Below are 7,711 nucleotides of genomic sequence, written 5' to 3'. Positions count from 1 at the left end.
GCTTTTCCCCACAGACATTTCTCCTGGGTCCTCGTAGGCTCAAGCAGTCAACACAGAGGGCCCTTCTAAAGAGGGCCTGAGGCCAGTCATGAGGCCAGAGTGGCCAAGGAAGGAGATGACTGCTTTGCCCACAACCCCCCCATCCAACTGGCATGGGAAACCCCTGGCTGGGGAATGAATCAAGCTAGAAAGGACAAGCATTATTAGTGGGTAGTCGGATTTCTATCACTCAGAGATGGGTTTCCAAGCGCTATGGTGTCGAGGCAGTTCCGACCCTATAGGACAGAATAAAACCGCCGCCATTGGGTTTCCCAGGCTGTAATCTCTATGGGAACAGATCACCAGGTCTTTCTTCCTTCGGAGCTGCTGGTGGGTTCAAAATGCCCACCTTTTGGTTAGCAGCCTTGTGCTTTAACCACTGCGCCGCCAGGGCTGCTTAATCAGAGTGAATTTGATGGGGGTGGGGAGGTGGGCTGAGGGTGGGAGTGGGGTCAGGAGTTGATGCTTTCTTGTTGGATAATCACACTTCTGCTTGTATTTGAACAGCTCTGTATCAACTACTTTCTCTTTCATTATCTAACTGGATGCTCAGCACAGCCTTGGTAGGTGGGTATTATTATTCCCCTGGGCGTCAACACCCCCTTTTACTGATGAGCGAGCTAAGGTGACGCACTGCAGCAAGCGGCAGAGCCGAGGCATGGACTCAGGTCTTCTGAGGCCAAGCCCAGTGTTTTTCCACTGTGCTTGGGAGGAGCAAGGCAGTTCTCCCTCTGACTCCACCTCAGAAGCTCTAATTACATTTATTAAATGCCCAAGAAAATAAGAGAATGAGCTGTCTTCACATCCCTGCCAAGGGGCCTGATAAACAGCTTAGAGGCTTGAACAAGGGAGTCGGAAGGGTAAAGACAGTCCCCGTGGGCCACATGGAACTCTGATTCGGTTCAGATCCCTGATGTCCCATGTCACATAACCCAAGCCGTGAAACAAACTGACATTGGTCCACAGACCTCCAGGCGGAGGCAAGACAGGCGGAGCCCCAAAGCTGGGCCTGAAGGAGTCACCTGCCACTCTCCCTGGGGCCTCCCAAAGCTCTTATCTCATCTCTTCCCCAGCCTGAGACTCCGTGGGGGTGCCAACAGGCTGCTGGGCTGATTCTTTAAAACCCATTTGTCAAGCTGACACTAATCCTCTTGTTAACAAGCTCCTGCCCCAAGCAGGATTGGCTCTGAGCTGAGGAGAAGGGGGACAGAGGAGCTGTTGGGTTTCAAGGTGCCCCAGTGAGGTCAGCAGGGCCTGGAGGCCATCTTCTCGGTGGGGGACACGGTGACTCTGCCAAGGGTCTCCTTACAGTAAGCCTGCGTCTCACTCTTTCCATCACTCACCAACCATTTCCATCTCCCCAGCACCCTTTGGGGGCTCGCCACCTTCCCCGGCCCTCAGCCAGGCTCTTGCCTTTACCTCTTATTGATTTTCATATTTAAGGAAAACCTATTTACTTGATTCAGAGCAACTGAGTCATCACCGTGTTCAAACAAAACCACTCACGAAGCAGGCACTTGTCCGAGGCCGCTTCTGGGATGGGTGGGGTCCCTGCTTCTTACCCAAACAGCCCTCTGTCCAGAGTCCAGCCCACCTCCCCTTTCCAGTTTTCTCTTCTATCCACTCTGTTTCAGTTGCCTTCATATCCTCTGCCTCCACCCCAAAGGGCCTGGCCTGTTTCCTCCCCCACCCACCCCACGCACCCCTCCCCCACCCTGGCTCACCCCCCTTGTCTGAGGTGCTCTTATGTTTATCTATATTACACACTAGTTCACTGTTGGAGGTTTGTGATTGGGACATTTGGATGAGGGTTAGGGAGGATTTGTATGACCAGCCACTCATACTGATCCCATGCATTGACAGAAGAGATTTAACACTTACAAAATTAGAGCCACGGGCTACTTTCCCATTCTGGGTAGCGCCCAAGGAACCAAATCATACCTTTTCAGCCACAGCCACTACAGCCTGACAGACTGGGTGGGGGCTCAAACAGGACTCAGGGGCTGTCATCTTGACTCTGTTCCCCACTGTTTGATTTTGCTAGTGAAGAGCTTTGAGACCTCCCAGGGAGTAGGCAATTTTACTTTCTATCCACCAACCTCCAACACTCTGGAAATAAATCAGTCCTGATGAGGTTTGTTGGCTAGAGCTGGGAAGTCTCTGATCCCAATCTGCTGGGTCCTTGGCCACAACTACTCCCTTTCTTCCACGTAGCTCAAAGCCTGCTCCAGGGCAGGCCACCTGATTTCCTTCTGCCTTTTTCCTGGCGAGCCTGGAAATCCCCATGCCAGGAGGGGTGTGTGTGTGTGGGGGTGTGGGTGTGGGTGTGGGTGTGTGGAATCTGCGCTGCAGAGAGAGGTAGCACTAGGTTCTGGCTGAGGACCTTCTCCCAGCACTAAGTTTTTCATTCACTTTCTTTGTGTCATATTATGTCCTGTCTCCTCATCTTCCTCCTCCTCCCACTCCCACACCCCAGGAAAGAGAGGCGGAGTCAGGAAGGTGGAAGGATTCACGGATTTTACTGAGCACCTACTATGTGCCAGGCATTTCCGGGGCCTCCGCTTTCCGCTGCACCCCAGGAGTTCCGAGTCCCGGCCCAGACAGCAGGGCCCTTCAGGGAAGTACGCAGAGGAAAGAAGGGGATGGCCCCAGCCTAAAGAGGGGAAGCTGGCAATACATTGGTCCCCTTATAAAGAACTGCAGAGCCAGCGGCAGCCGAGGACGTGTGTGAGGGGAGGGAGGGGTCCGACCTGGAAGTGGTGGTGGCGGGTCCCTGGGTAAAGGAAAGGCTCAATTGTGCGAAGGTTTCCTGCCCCGCCAGCTCGTGGCCCCAGCCGCGCCACAGAGCAGCCGCCTTTCTGCGGCCGGGAGCCGGGGAGGCGGGGCGGAAGGCGAAGGCAGGAAAGGGTTACGGGAATAGCTTTCCAATGACAAAGTCTGGAAGGGACCCATGCCTCCGCCCCTCTGCGGGTTAAACTGGCACAGTGCAGGGGCAGGAGAGAGACGGCGATCCCGAGCCTCCCCTCCCCTCCGCTCCCCGCCGCCGGGCACTCCCCTCCCCGGGCCGCTGCGGAGGCCGCCGGCGTGTGCCTGGGGCAGTGGGTCACGAGGCTCCGCCCCGGCCGCCGGGCCCCGGGGACGGCACTTTGTTCAGGATGCCGCCTCCCTGCTCATTGTCGGGCCGGGGCCGGCGGCGGCCCTAGCGCGCGCCCGAGGCCGGAGCGCGCTTCGGACGCCGAGTCTCGTGCCAGCGGCCGACCGGCCCCGGCAGCACCGGAGAAACTTTCCTGCGCGAAGAGAGGACGCCCGGCCCGGCCCGGCGCCGCTCCGGGGGATGCGCGGCTCTGCGCGGCGGCTGCGGCGGCGGCGGCGAAGGCGCGGACCCGGAGAGCGGGAGGGCTGACGCGCCGGTGAGTGGCCCACGCGTGCTGCTTGGCCGGGGCTGCGCGCGGCGGAGGGTCTGAGGCTTCTGACTTTGCGGAGGTCGCCGGCAGGTCCTGGGCCCGGCAGCCGAGCCCCGGGGAGAGGTGAGCTGGGTGCCCCAAGGAGGCTGCGGGCGGCGCTCGAGAGAGGCGCTAGAATAACAACGGAGGTGCCAGCGGCTTCCCGGGAAGGTGTGTTCCTAGACGTCCCTGAGGGACCGTGCGTCTGGTTCTGGGGCTACGCAACTCTAACCCTTCTGAGCCTCAGTTTCCATTCCTGTGAAATACCTGCAGTTTAAAGTGCTTTCGGGCCCTATGGTGAGACACCAAATGTTGGGTTATTACACAGACAGACACATACACACCCTACCCACATCGTCTTTCCTTTGCTTTGAAGCAATGCGTTAACTCTTCTCCCATCCCAGCCGGAGCGAACGAACAGCTGGGGTGGGCGACCTTGCTGGGCTGTTCCAGACATGTTCTCTGGGCCCCCAGGATGCGCTGAGAAGCGCCCTCCCGCCAGTCTCCCTGAGGCTGTCCTCTCTGGCGCCCACCCATTGCGTGGAGTCTGAGAGCAGAGAAAGCGTTCCCGGAGGAGAGGGGAGGGAGTAGAAAGGGGAAGTTGAATGAACCTGGGAACTCCCGAGCCCCTTGTGGTCCCTTCATCCCCGCGGAGCGGACTAAAACTGGTCTCGGAGTAGAGTCGACCGAGTCTGCCGAGGGTCGAGAGGGGAAACTGGAACGCGGGAGGCCGTGAGTGGTGAGGGAAGGAGCGGTGTGCAGGGGTGACGTCCATCCAGCAGAGGAGGTTCCTTGTCCCCTCAGCTCAACACGGGAAAGTCAGCTGTGACTGTTAGGACACACACAGGGCGCAGCTGGCCAGGGCTTAAGGGAAGCTCCGGATTCCCCCTCGATAACATGCTGTTTATCTGGCTTCCTGTTAGTGATTGGGATGCCATTGGCTTCTTCAAATTCAATGCTGAGAAGCCTGCGGCCACTTTCACTCTTCAAAAGCTCAGGGTTTGCCTGGGCTTTCATCTTGTAGGATATCGCTTGCTCCCACTACCTGGTACCCTATGCAAGTCACTTATAAGTGACACCCGGACTCCATACAAAGACCGCCTCCCCAAGTAGGCAGAAGCTGTCACTCCAGGGACCTTGGCTTCCTTCAGGCTGAGGATGAGGGCCAGGAACTTAAGCTTTGGTGACACTGGCCTGCTTTTGATTAGGAAGTCTATGGGTTTTTTGTTTGTTTTTTTAAATACTGCTTTGAATTTTGGTTGGTGTTTCTTTGGATTTAACCTGGAAAGGGAGACAAGAGAGAGTGACTGCGGCTCGGAATTTCCCCCCTAAGATGAGCCTTCTAGCAGTACACACTTTCACCATTGGTTTCTCCGGGAAGTTCTCCATCAGTTTGTAGTTCTGCTAACTCCTTGGATGTTCAGAGAGAAAGTAATTCATCAGTTTGCTGCCTTGGTTTTCACTTCTGTAGAGCTGGGGAGATTGTTACGGCTAGAATAGAGAAGGTTTTTGAAATCTGTGGTCTAGCTTCCCTGATTTGTTTCTTGAACCTCCCCCCCCCCCCCAGTTAAGAGGGAGAGGTTCCTACTGTGAACTCCAGCGATGCATCTACGCTCTCTTGGGGCAGGCCTCCCATTCTGCGTTGTGTTTTAGACATTTTGGTGTTTGTGCACATGCCTTATCTCTCTGTGAATGCCTTCCAGTCAGACACACTGTCTGACCCCCATAACACCCAGCACACACTCCAAAACCAAAATTAGTTGCCTTTGAGTTGATTCCAACTCATGGCGACCCCATGTGTATCAGAGTAGAACTGTACTCCATTGGGTTTCCAATAGCTGTAATCTTAAGGAAAGGGTCCCTAGGTGACAAAAACAGTTTCTGCTCAACTGCTAACCTAGAGTTGGAGAGTTGGAGGTTTGAGCCCACCCACTGTGACCGTAGTAGAGCAGACCTAGCGGTCTGTTGCTGTTAAGGTTACAGCCAAGACAACCCTGTGGAGCAGTATTACTCTGTAACACGTGACATTGCCGTGAGCCAGAATTGACTCGACTGCAACTGACGAGAACAACAGCGATCTTATGGAAGTAGATCGCCAGGCCTTTCTTCCACAGTACTGCTGGGTGGACTCAACCTGCCAACCTTTCAGTTCGTAGCTGAGCACAAACTGTTTGTGCCACCCAGGGACCTTTCAGCACACACTAGGCACTTTATAAATGTTTGCTGAATCAACAAAATTGGGAAAAAATTTAAGTACCACCCAGAGGCCTCCCATCTACCTCAGACGCCCATTTACGCATTCTTTGGCAGTTGTTTGATTTGTTGCTCCTCCCTTTTTTCCTCCAAACATGGTCCATAGTGAGTGGATGAGTGTCTTAGGATTGCTGTAAGAAAATGCCATAAACTGGGTGGCCTAAAACAACAGCCATTTATTCTCTCATAGTTCTGGAATCTAGAATTTCGAATTTAGAGGAGCTTGGCAGGGATATGGTCTCTCCAGAGGCTCTAGGGGAAGATCCTTCCTTGTTTCTGTCAGCTTCTGGTAGCCCCAGGTGTTCCTTGGCTCCTGGCAGCATAATTCCAGTCTTTGCCTCCGTCATCACAAGGTGTTCTTCCCCTATGTAATCTCTCTCTGTGTCTGTGTCTCTTCTCTTTTTATAAGGACAGCAGTCAGAATGGATTAGGTCCACCCTACGCCAGCATGACCGCCTGTTAATTACCTCTGCAAAGATGCTATTTCCAAATAAGGTCACAGTCCTAGGAACCGGGGGTCAGGACTTGAACAGGGGACACAAATCAACCCATAAGAGTGAGGTTGGTTTGCCTACAAGTTAAGTGGGCAAGCTCTAAGCATTTGGGTCTTTTCCAGAATCTGGCTTCTTTAAAGATCCCTCATCTGGGAAAGCTGAAAACACAAATGCTGTTTTTCCTTCTCTTCAGTAATCCAGCTCCCTTCTGAGGTCACGGGAGTCCCACGCTACATGCGAAGCCACTGGTATCAGCTCAGCTTTGGTCCAGTAGAAAAGAGTGGCCTAGAGTAGAAAGGAGTCCGTGAGTGCTGCAGATGGTTAACGTACTCGACTGCTAACCTCAAGGTTAGGGGTTTGAGTCTACCCAGAAGCACCTCAAAAGAAAGGCTTGTCAATCTACATCCAAAATATCAGCCACTGAAAACCCTATATAGCACACTTCTACTCTGACACACATGGGGTTGCCATGAGTCAGAATCAACTCAACAGCTACTGGTTTTTTGGAGTAGAAAAGTCTCCCACCCTTCTTTTAAAATTTGTCTCTTTTTTTCATCTTTCCACTGGGGATCTGTGTCACTTCACTTTTGTTTTAAAGTTCTTTGGCATTCCTAAAGGATTTGACCTTTAAGAAAAACTAGAATGTCAGTCAAAAGAACCTGTCCCTCCTGCCCTTTAAAGACAGGCATCCAGGCCTATAGAAGGGTGGGAGGGGCTCAGAGCTACACAGATGCCCCCCCCCCCCCCCCCACCACAAGCCAACCCAGAACAAAGGCTTTCTGGCTTCCAATCCAGGGCGTATTGCCTTTTACAAGTCACCTCCTTACATTCAGAATGTTCCTCTCCCCCATGTTTCATCCACAGATGTCAGCAGATTTACTTAGCTATTAATAAGAAAGAGGAACAGAAATACAGCAAGGATAAGGAGAGCCATCTCTGCAGTGGCGTCAACTACCAGCCCTTAGAGTCCCTGGAACATGGAGAAGTGAGAGATGTGGCAATGCTTGGCAAGCACTTCATCTTTTTGGCCCTGGGTCACAAAACAATAATTAGAAACACTTTTAGTTCCTTCTTCAGCTTAAAAAAAAAAAAAACAAAAAACCCACCAACTTTTCAAGTGAGAAACACCATCCTCAGTAAACATTTTCCTGGGCCTAATCTGTTCCCTCAGCATCTCGGAAGGCTGACTCAGGCCTGATTTCCTCCAAGGGGGCCTGGGAGTTTGCTTCCCAGCTTCCTGTGACTCTTGAGACCTGAAGGGAGGCAGGATGGCTGAGATTCAGGCCACTCTGATCTGCCCATGAATGTGGCTCAGCTTCTTACTCATGTCATGTGCAGTCTCCATTACCATCCCCATCAAACCCATTTGCTCTCCTTAATTTTCGTATGAGATGCACTAATATGCATGAAAAATTAAAGGTGCTGAAGCATTTGCTTCCATCAAGGACCGTTAATAACAAGATGTTTCCACTTGAAAGGACT

General features: G+C 53.0%; 1 protein-coding gene across 9 annotated transcripts in view; it reads left to right on the top strand.

Moving 5' to 3' along the window:
• The first annotated feature begins 3,330 nt into the window (after nt 1–3,330).
• NAV1 (neuron navigator 1) overlaps nt 3,331–7,711 on the top strand; it is a 326,822-nt gene continuing 322,441 nt past the window's right edge. For all 9 annotated transcript variants that reach the window (XM_064273409.1, XM_064273406.1, XM_064273405.1 and 6 more), the window contains exon 1: nt 3,331–3,449. The gene's annotated coding sequence lies outside the window, so the exon portion shown is untranslated. The remainder of the gene's footprint in view (nt 3,450–7,711) is intronic.

The sequence above is a fragment of the Loxodonta africana genome, chromosome 20 (assembly GCF_030014295.1).
Source record: "Loxodonta africana isolate mLoxAfr1 chromosome 20, mLoxAfr1.hap2, whole genome shotgun sequence".
NCBI lineage: Eukaryota > Metazoa > Chordata > Mammalia > Proboscidea > Elephantidae > Loxodonta > Loxodonta africana.
The sequence above is the reverse complement of the archived record's forward strand: the minus strand, read 5'-3'. Positions and strand labels throughout refer to the sequence as shown.